The 17,481-nt window shown below is 45.8% G+C and overlaps 1 long non-coding RNA gene and 1 other non-coding gene across 6 annotated transcripts; both read right to left on the bottom strand.

The window, feature by feature from the left end:
- Nucleotides 1-4,523: 4,523 nt before the first annotated feature.
- LOC142821454 (uncharacterized) lies at nt 4,524-17,477 on the bottom strand. Of its 5 annotated transcripts, none has more exons than XR_012898230.1 (3): nt 15,141-16,934; nt 14,748-15,011; nt 4,524-14,289 (listed from the first exon to the last, which is right to left on the bottom strand). It is a non-coding gene; the product is annotated as an uncharacterized LOC142821454 (long non-coding RNA). The 5 variants fall into 5 exon arrangements; XR_012898233.1 differs by having other exon boundaries at nt 4,524-15,011; nt 15,141-15,904; nt 16,098-16,934; XR_012898231.1 differs by adding an exon at nt 17,178-17,477 and having other exon boundaries at nt 4,525-15,011; nt 15,141-16,785.
- On the bottom strand, nt 5,516-5,589 carry TRNAF-AAA (transfer RNA phenylalanine (anticodon AAA)). The gene has a single exon. It is a non-coding gene; the product is annotated as a tRNA-Phe (tRNA).
- Nucleotides 17,478-17,481: the final 4 nt, after the last annotated feature.

The raw sequence follows: 17,481 nt of genomic DNA, 5'->3' as shown, positions 1-17,481 counted from the left end.
AAAGATCCGCGTCTAGACTGGCGCTTTTTTCCGGCAAAGCTCCGAGCCGGAAAAAAAGCGGCAGCCATTTTTATGCAAATGAAGCAGGGGGGGATTTAAATCCCCACTTCATTTGCAATTGCAATGTGTCTAATTTGCATCCCTTTTACGGAAAAGGGATGCAGTCTAGTCACAGCCTGAGTGATTAAAATGGGTGGCAGTCTAAGAATACCCCCACACTGCTGAAAGGCACTCCTGCATACTACATGTACATGCATCATGGTCCAAGGAACTGTAGGCATTTGACAAAGTGGAATTTTATACATGTGATAATCCATCTATTTAGATAAAACTCTATGCCTCAGAGATTTAATCAAGTGGGGGATCTGAAAAGGAAAGTGGAAACATCAAGAAAGTAGTAATAACATTGTTAAAAACCCTTGCATTAAAGGAGGAAGAAATTAGAGCCCTGAGGAATGAAATTGAAGCTCTGAAAAGCAAAAAAAACAAACAAAAAAACCCAAAACAAAAAAACCCCTCCCTACAGTGAGAGAGAGAACTCACAAACAGCAGCGCCTCTGTGCCAAAATAATGTATTAGAAGAGGGAGGAAAGGATTTCTCAGCTGGTGCACCCATATCAACTGTGCCGCCTCTCCCAAGCTTAAGGGGGGAATTTGGCACAACATCACCCCCCTATTCCTTTCTATGCCCAGCCCCATATGGACCATTGCCAGACATCAATGAAGATAGACAGCAGGAGGAGTACTTAAAAGAAGTACTCGGGATCTTTTTCAGGGGGGATAAGGCAACATGCCACATTTATTGATCACACATAGAATAATCAACACTTATCATATGCAATATATATATATATATATATATATATATATATATATATATATATATGTCACTCATGCACTCACACACACACACACACACACACACACACACAAGCAAACTCCGTCTTGCTGTTGTTACCAACGAGTTGCTCCCCTTAACTTCACTGGCCAGGTGAATTAGATGGGGGAGGGGTGGAGCCGGGCTTCTGCCGATCTGGATCAATGCTCCGATGGTGACAAGATGAAACCCGGGGTCCTCTGCAAGACACCTCACTTTTATAGCAGCCCTTTCATATGCAAATATATCCCAGATTCAAAATCTAGGTCTGTGTCCGTTGGTCCCTTTGTGCTGCAGAGAGGGTGTTTTCCAAAGAAGGTGCCTGCTTCTAATCCCCAAAGCCGTCAATATGTCTGCTCTTCTATCTTGAGCCCACTTGACACCTTGGGTCTAGCTTCCACCCCCTCTTCAACTGTTGAGGCTGTCTGGAGGTGCTTGGCTCCCAAGTCTTACTCATTCACACCTCATTCATTCAACAGGGCAATTGATTACAGAGTGGGGGGGGAAGAGAGTAGGGGGAAGATCTTATTCTACTCCTAGCAAAAGACATTTTTATCACTTTAACTATATACTCAGTTTTCTACAAGTTTTTTATATAGGGTTCTAATACAAAGTTACAAGGTTATATGGAGAGGCACAATGCCAAGTTATATGAAGTAATATATATAATACATAGATTTATCTACAGAGGCATGAAAAATATACAACAGCCTCTCTGGCTGGAGCCTCAGGCAACCCAAGGATATTTCACAAGGCATGAATGGGGGCCAGTCTGGCAAAATATTAATAAATAGTCAAAACCTTCCCCTCATATGCCGTTATATTTGGCTTGAGGGCATGGGCGAAGGTAAATTAAAAGCCACCCTAAGTCAACCGGTAGCAATTGAATTTGAAGATGTAATCACTAAAAGCTAATTTGCCCTAACAAGGAGACACATTTTGCAGCGTAGATCTCTTTACAGAGCAAGGGGAAGTGATCTACCCCAGAGTCAGCAGTATTGGAACACCCCTGCTGCAGCTTGGCTGCTATGAAAACCCCTGTACTAAGAAGTTTAAAAATTATTAGCTGACTTCAACAATAAACATTTGAATTTACCGAATGAAAGGAACCAGAAACTGTGGAGGCTAATTAAAAAGCCCACCCTTCTTATTAAATTAATAATGGACAACAACTGTGTCATTGAAAAAGCCATTTAGCAGGAATCAAGACAGACAATAGAAGGAAAAAGCATGTGTTAAGGGGGTTAGAGGTTTGGAGCCCTGTGGGGGCAAAATAGAAGGAATAAGGAAAGTAGTAATGCCGACATTGGAGGGTTAATAGGAATGAGGAAAGTTTTCATTTGAGGAACAAAGCAAGTGATTAAGGGTATGCGAAGGTGAGAAGTTGACTCCTTGGGAGAGTGGAAGGAATTAAGCAATTGTATGTGTGAGGAGAAAACCTGCTTTAAAAATGACTACCTATCTCTTGCAGCCTCTTTCAATAATCCAGGCAAAGAAACAATCAAATTTAAACATTTGGCTACAGACACTTGGTTAAATCTGCTAAAGGGGAAATAAGGAATTCTATTGACACTTAATTGGTTAACTGCATAAAAGAATGAAATCTATACATTGTAAATTTGTAAATCTGCTTTGTAAGTTTCAAATTAATTGGTTTTATTTCATTTTGAATAATGCCCTCTCACTTAAAATTGCAAACAGACAAAGCACAATTTAATTAGTGCTGCTTTTTCGGGGTATTCAATCCTCAAGGTTAAATTTGCTCTCTAAGAAAACAAATTATTGTTTTCAGAATCCAAGCCCAGAAACTTCACTGTGTCTCTGTTCAAGGCTGAGTTGATAACATTTTTTGGCTTCCTTTCAGATCCAAAGTTGTATGTGCTACAAAATACAGGACTATGTAGCACTTTAAAGACTAACAAGATGGTTTATTAGATGATGAGCTTTCGTGGGCCAGACCCACTTCCTCAGATCAAATAATGGAAGAAAATAGTCACAACCATATATACCAAAGGATATAATTTAAAAAAAATGAACACACATGAAAAGGACAAATCACATTACAGAACAGAAGGGGGGTGTGGGGGGGGGGGGGGGGAAGGAAGGTGAATGCCAGTGAGTTAATGATATTAGAGGTGGGGAAGAGGAAATGTCTGTGAGTTAATAGTAACATCCCACATGAAGACGGATTACAAGCTATTAGAAACACTATCCCAGAGGACACCACTGCCAACCTGGTAGCAGACCTATGTAACTTCGTTCTCACCCGCAAATATTTCCAGTTTGAGAACAATTTATATCTCCAGATCAGCGGCACAGCCATGGGTACACGCATGGCCCCACAGTATGCTAATATCTTTATGGCTGACCTAGAACAACGTTTCCTCAACTCCCGTCCCCTTTTACCCCTTCTCTACTTACGCTACATCGATGACATCTTTATGATCTGGACGCATGGCCAAGAAACACTGAAGACATTCCACAGAGATTTCAACAACCTACACCCCACCATTAACCTCAGCCTGGACCATTCCACACGAGAGATCCATTTCCTGGACACCACAGTACAAATCAACAATGGAAAATTAGACACCACCGTCTACAGAAAACCCACTGACTCATACAGTTACTTACATGCTTCCAGCTCCCATCCAGCACACACCATACGATCCATCATCTATAGCCAAGCCCTTCGATACAACCGCATCTGCTCTAATCCCACAGACAGAGACCAAAAACTTCAGGATCTCTACCAAGCATTTATAAACCTCAACTACCCACCTGGAGAAATAAAAAAGCAAATTGAAAGAGCCAAACGAATACCTAGAAACCATCTACTACAAGACAGACCCAAGAAAACCAACAATAGAACACCACTTGTCATCACCTACAGCTCCCAACTTATACCTGTCCAACACATTATCAATAGATTACAGCCTATACTGGAACAGGACACTAAGCTCCAAGAAGCTCTGGGAGACAGACCCATAGTCTCCTATAGACAACCACCTAACCTCAAGATGATTCTTACCAACAACCACAGGACATACCACACTAATACCAACCCTGGTACTTTCCCTTGCAACAAACCCCGCTGCCAGCTTTGTCCACATATTCACTCTGCTGACACCATTATTGGGCCTAACCAAGTGAGTTATAAGATCAAGAATACATATTCCTGCGCCTCCAGAAATATAATCTATGCTATCATGTGCCGAAAGTGTCCGTCTGCTATGTACATTGGACAAACGTCTCAGACACTTCGCCAAAGAATCAATGCCCACAAAACAGACATTAGACAGGATCACAAAGAAAAAACAGTTGCTTGTCATTTCAACCAGAAAGGACACTGTCTGAATGACCTGCTAACCTGCATCCTACTTCAGAAGACATTCAAATCTGCACTTGAAAGGGAATCCTCTGAACTGGCATTCATGCTAAAATTCGACACTCTCCGCAGGGGAATTAACAAAGACTCCAATTATCTCACCCATTACAAAGATAGCTTCCCCAATTATCACCTCTAATACTATTAACTCACAGACATTTCCCCTTCCCCACTTATAATATCATTAACTCACTGGCATTCACCTCCCCCCCCCCCCCCCCCACATCCCCCTTCTGTTCTGTAATGTGATTTGTCCTTTTCATGTGTGTTCATTTTTTTAAAATTGTATCCTTTGGTATATATGGTTATGACTATTTTCTTCCATTATTTGATCTGAGGAAGTGGGTCTGGCCCACGAAAGCTCATCATCTAATAAACCATCTTGTTAGTCTTTAAAGTGCTACATAGTCCTGTATTTTGTTTCAGCTACACCAGACTAACACGGCTACATCTCTATCACTATTCTGTATGTGCTACAGGCTGCCTCAGCTATTTCAAAGAAATATAAAACCTACTGTCCCTCAAAAGTAAGCCTGTAACATTTGTGGAAACCATTTCATATTTAGCTAGAAGCCATTCTGTATAACAAAAGCCATTTCAGTTTCTTGTGTCTGCATGTATACTAGAGGGAGTGAACTGGTTTTCACTGAGGTGGGGAGAGGCCAGAAGGATGCGCTGTTGGAATGTGTTAATGAACTATTTTGAGCTGAAACTCTCACTCCCTAAAACCTGTTTTTTTCTTTGTTGATAATAATTCCTCTTTGAAGTTTGCTTTGATGGAATGCCCTGGCATCAGACTTGTTTGGTTAAGGGTATAAAATACTAGGATTGATTGTGTTGAGCAGCCATACTGGGCCCGGCTCTGAATAAAGCCATACACAGATGACCACAACTATGAGGAAACTAGTAACCCCACCATTTCAATAATAGCTACTTGCCCTGCTACTCGTTAGTGCCTGATGCCTTAAAAGGCCTCAAGAATCATGGACTTACATGGGTTTCCATTAATAATTAAAACATCCTAGAACCATGCTGTGGACGCACTCATAAGAAAGCTCTGATTGCCATTCACAGAATAGCCACCAAAGTTTTATTTCATGTTCCCTAGATACCTCCAATATCACAGAAAGACTCTTCAGTCTAGACATGCCCACAGACGTGGGGCTTCTTTTCACATCTCTGTCTATGGGGGGGGGGGGGGGGGGAGAGAGGTGCTAAGGAGAGATAGGTTACCACCCCACTGGTCCCTATGGCCAGCATGGGGCTTGAACCCATGACCTTGGTGTTTTTAGCACCATGCTCTAGCCAACTGAGCTAGCAAATCACAGGAGTGAAGCTTGTAAGTGGCCCATTCAGAAAGGCTCCTCAGGCAGCTGCAGGGATGTTGTGGGCTCTGGAATGGGGGGGCAGGAGCACTGCTTACAGATGGGGGAATTAGCTCAAATGGCAGAGTGCTCACTTAGCATGTGCATTGCAGTGAGATGGATGCCACATTCTTCAGTGATGGGAAATCCCCATTTCTCTTTTCACAGGCACAGCAAGCCAGGAGGCTAAGGGCCTCCAGCGGCTCCTACTTGCTCTCCCCAAAAGCCAGCCCTGCTGGGGCAGAAAGCTGCTGGGCCCCAGCCTCCCTTGGCCTGGCCATGGCAGGAGCTGCAGAGACAGAGCTGCCCCTCAAAGGTCTCCAAGGAGAGTTCCTTCTCCTTCCCCCTCCTCTGGCTGAGGCAGGGGAAGGACTAGCTGGCTTGTGGATGGCTCAAAAGCACAGCCAGGCTCTCCACAGAGCTTCAGCTTTTCAGTCTCACACTCCCAGCCAGCTGAGAGATTCATCACCTTCACCTGCTCCTCTGGCCCTGGGGCCCCCACTTCTCTTTTGGGAGTAGCTGGGAGGAAGCCGGAGACTCTTCCTGGGGGAGGGGGGGCTCTGCCTCCTTCCACTCCCCTTTCCAAGTGCCTGGCAGCTGGCATGTCACACTGGGGCTGGGAGCCAAGCAGTAAAGGGGCAGCTGGACCCTCCACCACAGGTCCCTGTAGGCCGGGCGCTTGTGCGGCCCCACAGGGAGAATTTCAGACCCACCCGCCTGGTGGGAAGAGCCATACAGCAGCATGTGGCAGCCCTGCATTAATGAAGGGCTTCTCCCAGCAGGCTCTGGGCACTGTCACTGGACGTGGGGAAGCTTGGGGGGCCTGGTTGGGGGAATAGAGGTGGAGGAGAGTGGGAGCTGCTTTAAAAAAGCCTCTGCAGCTGGCCAGACAGCTCTGTGCCCCCCGCCCCTCCACTTCCCTCTCTCCATCCACAGCCCTGTTCTGTGGGGCTGCTTTAAAAAAACCTCCTCCTCATCTCTCAACAGGTAACTCCAGCTGCTTGGCTCCTGTTCAGAGGGCCAGGCAGGAAGCGCCCATAAGAGAGAGCAACCCAGACCTAAGAATGACTCTGCGCTAACTGGGTGCTGCCATCCTGAAGTTCACTGTCTGCCCATGTGAGTCAGTATGTCTACACTGCACGGCTATTTTGGGATAACAGTGGTATCCCGAAATAGCGACCCTGTGTCTACACACACCACCTGTTATTTCACCATCGCAATAAACCTTTTGCATGAGGGATAAGGGATGGCTTGAAATAGCACATTATTTTGAAATTTGACACTAGGTACATGCACCAAATTTCAAAATAAGCTATTTTGAAATAAGTTCTAAATGAGATGTGCAATTTGCATTACACAAGTTGCTCATCATATTTCTAGTTTAGGGTGCTGTGTAGATGTATCCTCAGTCACTGATGAGGTTCACAAATACAAATAAATGAATAAAATCTGCAGAAGGATTTCATCCCTCAGCCTTCCACAGAGCTGAACTGCCCCAGCTTTGAAGAAGGAAAGATTTGTGTTATGGAAACAACTGAAAGATGTAAAACTCTGTTTCCTAGATAACGGAGCATTATGGGCACAAACAGCACTCCGCATCAAGACCATTAAATAACAGAACCTTTAATTTCAAGCATAAAGTGAACCTATTTCATTTCATGTATCCATACGAATCATGTTGTCTGCTAAATCAAGAAGATGGACAATTTCATTTTAGGCCTCAAAGGAACAGATACCAAATGGCAACTGAACATGTTGCAGTGTTAATGTTCTTTTTATTTGATTTCATATTAAATAAAGTCACATGCTTTGTTAATTATCCTTTGTTTCAGTATTTTTTCTTCTATTACATTATAAAAATATCTCTAGCTAAGCTGTTTGTTAGCAATCAGTGGGCACCATGGTGGTGCACAACTGCACACGACCTCACTAGTGGTGCACATTATGAAACTCCTCCCATGGATGGAAAATCTGCTATCAGAGACAATGGATTTCAGGAATGCGGATTTTGGTAAGCTCAGAGAGCTGATAGTCTTGATTCCCATGGAACCTTGCCTAAGGGGAAAAACAGCTGAAGAGAATTGGCAGTTTTTCAAAGGGACATTGTTAAGGGCCCAAAAGCAAATTATTCCGCTGTGTCAGAAAGATAGAAAATATGGCAAAAGACCACCTTAGCTTAACCACAAGACCTTGCATGATCTAAAAATAAAAAAGGAGTCATATAAAAATGGAAACTATGACAAATTACAAAGGAAGAATATAGGCAAACAACACAGGAATGCAAGGGCAAGATTAGAAAGGCAAAGGCACAGAATGAGCTCAAACTAGCTATGGGAATAAAGGGAAACAAGAAGTCTTTTTATAAATACTTTAGAAGCATGAGGAAGACCAAGGACAGAGTAGGCCCACTGATCAATGAGGAGGGAGAAACAGTAACAGGAAACTTGGAAATGGCAGAGATGCTTAATGACTTCTTTTTTTGGTCTTCACCGAGAAGTCTGAAGGAATGCCTAACATAGGGAATGCTAATGGGAAGGGGGCAGGTTTAGAAGATAAAATAAAAAAAGAACAAGTGAAAAATCACCTAGAAAAGTTAGATGCCTACAAGTCACCAGGGCCTAACAAAATGCATCCTAGAATACTCAAGGAACTGATGGAGGAATCTAAGCCTCTAGCTATCATCTTTGGAAAATCATAGGAGACAGGAGAGATTCCAGAAGACTGGAAAAGGGCAAATATAGTGCCCATTTATAAAAAGGGAAATAAGAACAACCCCAGAAACTAAAGACCAGTTAGTTTAACTTCTGTGCCAGAGAAGATGATGGAGCAGGTAATTAAGGAAATCATCTGTAAACACTTGGAAGGTGGCAAGGTGATAGGGAACAGCCAGCATGGATTTGTAAAGAACAAATCGTGTTAAACCAATCTGATAGCTTTCTTTGATAGTATAATGAGTCTTGTGGATAAGGGAGAAGTGGTGGATGTGATATACCTAGACTTAGTAAGGCGTTTGATACGATCTCACATGATATGCTTATCAATAAACTAGGCAAATATAACTTAGATGGGGCTACTATAAGGTGGGTGCATAACTGGCTAGATAACTGTACTCAGAGATTAGTTATTAATGGTTCACAATCCTGCTGGAAAGGTATAACAAGTGGGGTTCCACAGGGGTCTGTTTTGGGACTGGCTCTCTCCAATATCTTCATCAACAATTTAGATATTGGCATAGAAAGTACGCTTATTAAGTTTGCAGATACCACCAAGTTCAGAGGGGTTGCAACTAATCTGGAGGATAGGGTCATAATTCAAAATGATCTGGACAAATTGGAGAAATGGTCTGAGATAAACAGGATGAAGTTTAATAAAGACAAATACAAAGTGCTCCATTTAGGAAGGAACAATCAGTTTCACACATACACAATGGGAAGCAACTGTCTAGGAAGGAGTATGGCAGAAAGGGATCTAGGGGTTATAGTGGACCACTAGCTGAATATGTCAGCAGTATGATGCTGTTGCAAAAAAAGCAAACATGATTCTGGGATGCATTAACAAGTGTGTTGTGAGCAAGACACGAGAACTCATTCTTCCGCTCTACTCTGCGCTGGTTAGGCCTCAGTTGGAGTATTGTGTCAAGTTCTGGACACCGCATTTCAAGAAGGATGTGGAGAAATTGGAGAGGGTCCAGAGAAGAGCAACAAGAATGATTAAAGCTCTAGAGAACATGACCTATGAAGGAAGGCTTAAAGAATTGGGTTTGTTTAGTTTAGAAAAGAGAAGATTGAGGGGGGACATGATAGCAGTTTTCAGGTATCTAAAAGGGTGTCATAAGGAGGAGGGAGAAAACTTGTTCATCTTAGCCTCTGAGGATAGAACAAGAGGCAATGGGCTTAAACTGCAGCAAGGGAGGTTTAGGTTGGACATTAGGAAAAAGTTCCTAACTGTCAGGGTGGTCAAACACTAGAATAAATTGCCCAGGGAGGTTGTGGAATCTCCATCTCTGGAGATATTTAAGAGTAGATTAGATAAATGTCTATCAGGGATGGTCTAGACAGTATTTGGTCCTGCCATGAGGACAGGGGACTGGACTCAATGACCTCTCAAGGTCCCTTCCAGTCCTAGTATTCTATGATTCTATAATTTTGAACTTTTTGGCTACATCTACATTGGCGCGATATTGTGCAAAAACTCTTTAGCGCAAGAGTTCTTGTGTTAAAGTAGTTGCACAAGAGAGCGTCTACATTGGCCAGAACTCATCGTCAGAGCGATACGCTTTTGCGCAAGAGAGCTCCTATATTGGCGGGACACTCTTGCGCAAAAGCAGGAGCCCGGAACCACTTTGGTGAGGTTTGGATTGGCTTACAGGGGAAATCCTTGGTGAACTTAAGCACAAAAAGGAAGCTTACAAAAAGTGGAAACTTGGACGAATGACCAGGGAAGGATTTAAATGTATAGCTCGAGAATCCTGCAGAGTAATCAGGAAGGTGATAGCGCAATTGGAAGTGCGACTGGCAAAGGATGTGAAGGATAACAAGAAAGGTTTCTACAGGAAATGTTAACAAGAAGAAGGTGATCAGAGAGGGTGTGCGGCCTCTACTGGATGAAGGAGGTAACCTAGTGACAGATGATATGGGGAAAGCTGAAGTACTCAATGCTTTCTTTGCCTCTGTGTTCACTGATAAGGTTGGCTCCCGGACTAATGCGCTAGTGACGCAAGATGAGATGAAGATGGACAGCCTGTGGTGGGTAAAGAACAGGTTAGGAAGTATTTAGAAAAGCTAAACGTACACAAATCCATGGGTTCGGACTTAATGCATCTGAGGGTACTGAGGGAGTTGGCAAATGTAATTGAGGAGCCTTTGGCCATTATCTTTGAAAAGTCATGGAGATCAGGAGAGATCCCAGATGATTGGAAAAAGGCAAATGTAGTGCCTATCTTCAAAAAAGGGAAGAAGGATGATCCAGGGAACTATAGATCGGTCAGTCTTACCATGGTTCCTGGAAAAATCATGGAAGGGATCCTTAAGGAATCCATTTTGATGCACTTGGAAGAGAGGAAAATGATTAGGAATAGTCAGCATGGATTCACAAAGGGCAAGTTGTGCCTGACCAATCTGCTTAGCTTCTATGATGAGGTAACTGGCTCTGTGGACATGGGAAAATCAGTGGATGTGCTATACTTTGACTTTAGCAAGGCTTTTGATACAGTCTCCCACAATATTCTTGCCAGCAAGTTAAGGGATTATGGATTGGATAAATGGATAGTAAGATGGATAGAAAACTGGCTAGAAGGCCTGGCCCAGCAGGTGTCTCGATGTCAGGATGGCGGTCGGTTTCTAGCGGAATGCCCAAAGATTCGGTTCTAGGACTGGTTTTGTTCAATACCATTATTAATGACCTGGATGAGGGGGTGGATTGCACCCTCAGCAAGTTTGCAGATGACACTAAGCTAGGGGGAGAGGTAGATACGCTCAAGGGCAGAGATAGGGTCCAGACAAATTGGAGGATTGGGCCACAAGAAACCTGATGAGGTTCAACAAGGACAAATGCAGAGTCCTGCACTTGGGACGGAAGAATCCCAAGCATTGTTACAGGCTGGAGACCAATCAGCACAGGATATTTAAATCACAGCTCCATTTGCAATTTTGAACGTCTACATTTGCAGGGCTTGCCAAACTGCGGTGAGCCCCGCTCGCCAGCCGCACTGTCCCAAACTTGGCTCTTCCGGGTTGCAATCTACTCGCCATGGATGAGTAGACTGTATTATTTGTCAAGCCCTGTACATTTGCATTCCTCTCTCAAAAGGGGATGCAAGTGTAGACATACCCTCAATTGAGGAGACAAAATCTTGCTGCCCCTGGCATCCCCTGTCTCAGGCTACATCTAAACTGCAGACTAGCAAGATGTGACCTACAACTGAAACTCCTTTTCAAAGAGAGCATCCACACAGAAAAAGCTCATCGAAAAAGCGATCTGCTTTTGTGAAAGATAGAACCCACACTGAAGCTATGATTACTATGCATGTAGTGGCCACAAGTGCAACTGCTTTTTCCTCTTTCCTTATATTTTCAAATAGTTCCCTCTTTCCTATTCACACATGCCTTTTTCCAAAAGAGCTCTCTTGGAAAAAGGCTTCTTCTTCATAGAAAAAGATTGCTGCTGTCAGAAAAACTCCTCTGCTCTTCTGATTTTTTTTTTTGAAAGAACGCAACTGCAGTGTGGATGTAATTCAGTATCTGTCAGAAATCCAGCAGTTTTTCCAAAAAACTCTACAGTGTAGACACACTCTGACAGGTCCCAGTGCATCCAGAATTCACCTAAGTTCCTAGTGGAATAGGGTGGGGATATTATTGTAGCTTTGGGGGTGAAACACACCACTGCACTGTGATCCCTGTAAAGTAAAAGCAGTTTTCCATCAGCTTTCTGGGGCCAAAGCAATAGACCACGAGCTGTTAGAAACATCCTGCACTAAGAACCATCCGTGTCCTGGTTGGGTTTGGGCAATCATTTCAGGGAGGCAGTCTACCAAACAAACAAGGAGGGGAGTGACATGGTTTAGTTCTCGGTAGTTGGTGGTAACCTCCAGGACCAGGTTTATATATGGGCCATATTGGGTCACTGAACCTGCAGGTTCCTGTTCCAATGAGACCTCACTGCTCCAGGATTTCTATGGCAGTGGGAAGGTCTTGGACAGCAGCTCAAGGGATAGGATATTGTCTGACTGCAAGAGGGGTCCCCCTCGATTCTCACTGAGAAAGGATACTACCAGTTTTGACCAGACTCTTCCCAAACTATCAACAAAAAAAGGAAAATGTGTTTAAAGGTTAATGCTGTGGCTGACCCTAACCCACAAACAGAGCCATTCCGGACACATATTAATTATTTACATATCCCACCACCTTCCTCTTCCTTTTGGTACTGGGGGCTATTTAACCCACCCTGCTGGCCCTGAGTTTTAGTGAGGGGCCAACAGTCCATTTGCCCACAACAGCAACACCATTGGCTGTAGCAGCTGTTACAGGGCAGAGGCCCCACTGGCCACATGGAATTAGGACAGGCCCAGATCAGTTTATCAAGTATCCTGATAATCAAGAGAATGGGGAGTTGGGGGGCTGTGGCTCCATCTAGTGGCCACAGGAGGAGTCACCTGTTTCAGGCCCTATGTGCACTGGTTGGGGGATTCACATAGCAAGCAGCACAATGGAAGGGGGGTCAGAACAGGGCTCTACTGCACACAAATCCCAGTATCTGTACTGTCTCCAGGTGATAGGACACCTGCTGCTAATATCACCCTCACATGGCTCCTCACAGCACCCCAGCTGCCCCTGCCATGGTGTAGGCAGGAAAGGATTGTTGCACCAAACTGACAGAGGGAGGAACAAAGGCTGAGAAAGGCAAAGGGCCTTGTCTAAAGTCACACAGCCAGTCACACAGAAGCCCTGATTCTGAAATTCATCCTCAGTCTGGAGTTTCAATCCCTGACTGATCAGAATAAAGTGACCTCCAATGAGGTACAGACCCACAGCCCTGCCTAGGGATTGCTCAACCAGTTGTTTAGAAGAACTAGAACAGGGGTGTGCAAAGATTTAACCTTCCTGCCATGAGCTGTACCACTCTCCTGGGAGAGGGGGAAGGGCTCTCCATGGCACACCCAATGGACCACCTGTTGCGAATGGACACTTACCATTAATAAGACCATAAGAAGAACATTAGAATGGCCATACTAGGTCAGAACAAAGGTCCATCCAGCCCAGTACCCTGTCTACTGACAGGGGCCAATGCCAGGTATCCTAGAGAAAGTGAACCAAACAGGTAATGATCAAGCAATCTCTCTCCTGCCATCCATCTCCATCCTCTGACAGAGGCTAGGGACACCATTTCTTAACCATCCTGGCTAATAGCCATTAATGGACTTAATCTCCATGAAATTTATCTAGTTCTCTTTTATATAATTACATCTGAGCCATTTTTGCTAGTGCTGCAGCTGGGGAGATCAGTTTAATTTATATTATAAAACAGGTTAAGCATTTTGACTTCCTTGTGTTACTTCATTTTAAATAAAGTAAAATATATCCAACACACAAGATGTAAACGTTTTCTTTATTTAAGGCAAGGGTGGAAAATCATTTTTTGGTTGGGGGTCACTGACCTGCAGAAAAAAAATCAGCTGGGGACCAGCTTTAGTATCACACCACACAGACCAGCATTTCTCAAAGTGTCCATAGGTCCCCATGCAGTGCCCCTAGGGCTCCTCACTGATCAGTGGATGAGATTTAGGGCTGTGCTTGCCGTGGTCGCTGGGTTTGGTTGGTTACTTCAATGACAATCCCATGAATTTGTTTTCACAAGGAATTTTTTCATCATTTAAAGAATCCCCACCTGCAAACTCACCCTGTCTGAAAGCTCCTAGGAATTTTCCTCTTGCTCTTTCCAGTGCAGAGGGCAGAGTGTCTGGTGGGGGAAGGGATAAGAGAGGTGCGATGCCAGGCTCTCCTATTTATAACAATGTCCCCACTACGAACTCTGCTTTTCAGTTGTATTAGAGACCAGACAGAGACACACTCAGGTATCGAATATGAAAAGGTCTGAAATCTTCTGTTTCCTCTCTCACTCAGGCACCTCCCAGCAATGAAGCCAACATCCCTGAAGCCTCACACCTGTCCCAGGAGAGACAAGCTGTAAATGAGATTTACTTTTCCCTCCTCATACCTTCCCACTTGGTTTCTCAGTCACTTACTGCCTCCTATTATAACCTAGGTGTTGCTATTACAGGAACTTTACCCATTTTGATCCCTTTTACACTAATGGGAGTGTTCAGAGTTTACAAACCCCTGGCTCAATTTTCAAGGAGTTGGATCTATTTGCTCAGTGTCTCTAAGGAGAACAGCATGATGGGGCCAGCATTCTCCACATGGGAATTGAGGCAGGGGATGGTTGACTGCCCAGCCCAAATTCAATAGTCTCAGATACATACCATAAATTAGCGTATATAACCCGCACTCGTGTATAACCCACACCCATTCATAACCTGCGGTTTTTCCTAAATGTGTAAAAAACTCTAAGATAATCCATGCACGTGTATAGCCCATGGGTTATATACCCTACTTTAAGGTACCTGGTAATTGCTGACCGGCCTGCAGGAGGGGAGCCGCACTTGCACACAGGCTCCGTGCAGCCACAGCCAGGCACAACTCATCCTCCTCCGGGTGGGGGAAGGGAGGATCAGAGAGCAGAGGCGAGTGGGCCAGCCTGCGGAAGGGGAGCCACGCTCGTGCCCAGGCTCCACTCAGCCAGGTGTAACCCACCATCCTCCGGGTGGGAGGAGAACAGAGAGTGCAAGCCAGCTGGCCAGCCAGCAGGAGTGGAGCTGAACTCACGCCTAGAGAAGTAAAAATAAACATATAGATCCCACGAGAGGAGTTGTGTGTGTAAAACTTTGTATAACTCGCAGGTTATATGTGCTCAAACATGGTAAACCACTTTCCCCTCCTCCATCCCTTCTACATACCTTTGAACTCCCTCAGAGTCTCCGACAGCGCAATCCTTTTCTGGGAAAAACTGCTGATTTGTTCTTCTAGTTCAGGAGAAATCTCCTCTGGCAACTGGAACTGCCCCATCTCATACCTGGACAGAAACAATTTTTGGCCCGTTAGTTTCAACTCTAACAGGCGTGGAGTTAGAATTCCTCTAATTCTCCTACCCTGAGAACAGGAGCAACACAGCCCATGGCCATGAAACCTTCCCCTCAAAGGTCCCATCACTGTTCTTCACCTATGGCCCAGAGACCAGCTAGGGAACAAAAGTGGAACTGAGTCTCCATGGCCATCTCACTCCTTGGCCTCCACCTGGGAACCTCCTGTTCCTCAGCACCTTAAGGGCTGTAGAAATCTGCCCACTGAGAACTAGACTGAGACACCAGCTCCCCGCTCCCCAGATCCTTCCACACAGGTCTCCAAGCAGCTCTCGGGTGGGACAGACTCTTGATCCCTGCTGCCTTGGGCTCAATGTGCCCAGCAGTGACAGGGCCATGTTCTAGCCCCACAGTCCTGAGACAGCCAGTCCTGGGGAGGTGACAGCTCTAGGAAACTCATGACATCAAACTGTGTCCCTGAATGGGGAATTCCAGAGTCTTCTGTGAAATGGTGAGACACTCAGAATTAAATGAGTCAGAGACATTTATATCCAACATCTGGTGCTAACATCAGCTCCAAGCTTTCTACGTGTGGTGCAGTATGAGGGGAGTGAGAGCCTGCTCAAGGTGCTTCTAATGTCCTAGAGAAAAGAGACAGAAAAGAAACTCAGCCCCATCGGAGACACACAGGGGACCTCAGGGAAGGGATTTTGCAAATACAGGGAAGAGACATCCTGGCCTGACCCCAGGGCCATCGATTCCCTTAGCAAATGTGGCTTTGCCATCTCTAATGTCTCTATGCCTGCAACCCTACAAAAATTAACTGTCACTCACATGTCAGCAACGCACAAGGTGTTACACAGAGATCTGACAGTTGGATCCCAGTGCTTGAGATATAAAAGACTCCTTCCCGTGTAGGGAGCTGGGATGTTTCTCTCTGTCTCACCTGCAGGAATTCACTCACTGGCTTCTGACACTTTCCCTCAGGATGGGAAATCTGTGTGGAGAGTTTCCTGAGTGAGCCATTCTGGAGCTTGACAATCTCCTCATTCAACCTATCCAGCTGAGCCAGCAGGAGTAGCTTTTGTTCCTCCAGGAACTGCCTCAGCTGCTGAAACTCAGCCACAATCTTCTGCCTCTCGACTTGTGTCTGCTTCTGTACGAAAACAGGGAGAGGGCTGCTTGGGGTATGGATGCAGCCTGGGGCCCTTTCATTGGGAGGTGACTGCGTAGCCATCTTGATCTCTTTGCTGCCTGGAAACTCAGTGGCTTGGCTAGTTCTACCACGTTTGCCAACCACCAACTGGGCTGGAGGGGTCTCTGCTGCTCAGTGTCTCTGCAGTGAAGTCTGAGGGGAGCCTGGCAGAAATTGTGCCCACACTCAAGAGTGACAGGGGCTGTGAAATCCTCCACACAGAGACTTTCCATGGCTGCCTCCAGGCTGGGGAGCAGGGGTTGTGTCACTTTCCTGAGCTCAGCAATGGAGGAGCAGGTCCAGAGGGCGGTGTGTGAGGTACCAGCACTGAGGATACAAAAAAAGTCAGAATTAAAAATCAAAAAAATCAAAAAGTTTTGTTCACCCACCGCCCACGCCAGGGCCTCCATTCAGGCCCCTCAGCCACCTGCTCCAGCCAGAACCGCCCCTCCCATCTCTGCGGCCCTCATGCCACGGCCCCTCCTCACCCTGTGTTCAAATCCCCCTCTCCGCACACTCTGCAGCCTCTCTGCGCCCTGGCCCGCAGTCCCCCCACACCCAGCCTGGTGGGAGCATCAGGGAGCGACCGCCCCGCCCCCGCCCGTTCTCCCTGCCCCGCGCGTTAATTGGAGCCGTTGCCCACAAAGCGCCAGCCAAGCTGGTGTCAGGAGCCGCCCCCCCGCAGCGATTAAACCGCCCGGCCCCGGCCCCAGTCCCACCTCCGCCCCCCTTTGCTCCTCCACTCATCCCCCCCCTCCTGTGCCCGACGCTGCCCGGAAGCGGAAGTAGCCGCGCGGTGAGTAACGGCTCCCTCAGATTTCGCCCCTAGCGCCGGGGTTCCTGCCTCCCGCTCCCCAAAATCTCTGAGCTTCTGACAGCAACCGGTAAAACTCTAACCGCCCTGCACCGCTCCCCACACACGTGTCACGTGTAATATCGGTTGGTGTGAGATGGGGGGGCTGAACCCAGATGCCCCGTCTCAGTCCTGCAGCGCGAGGCCGAAGCTGTTGGGTGAGAAACTCC

The sequence above is a fragment of the Pelodiscus sinensis genome, chromosome 31 (assembly GCF_049634645.1).
Source record: "Pelodiscus sinensis isolate JC-2024 chromosome 31, ASM4963464v1, whole genome shotgun sequence".
NCBI classification, from domain to species: domain Eukaryota; kingdom Metazoa; phylum Chordata; order Testudines; family Trionychidae; genus Pelodiscus; species Pelodiscus sinensis.
The sequence above is the reverse complement of the archived record's forward strand: the minus strand, read 5'-3'. Positions and strand labels throughout refer to the sequence as shown.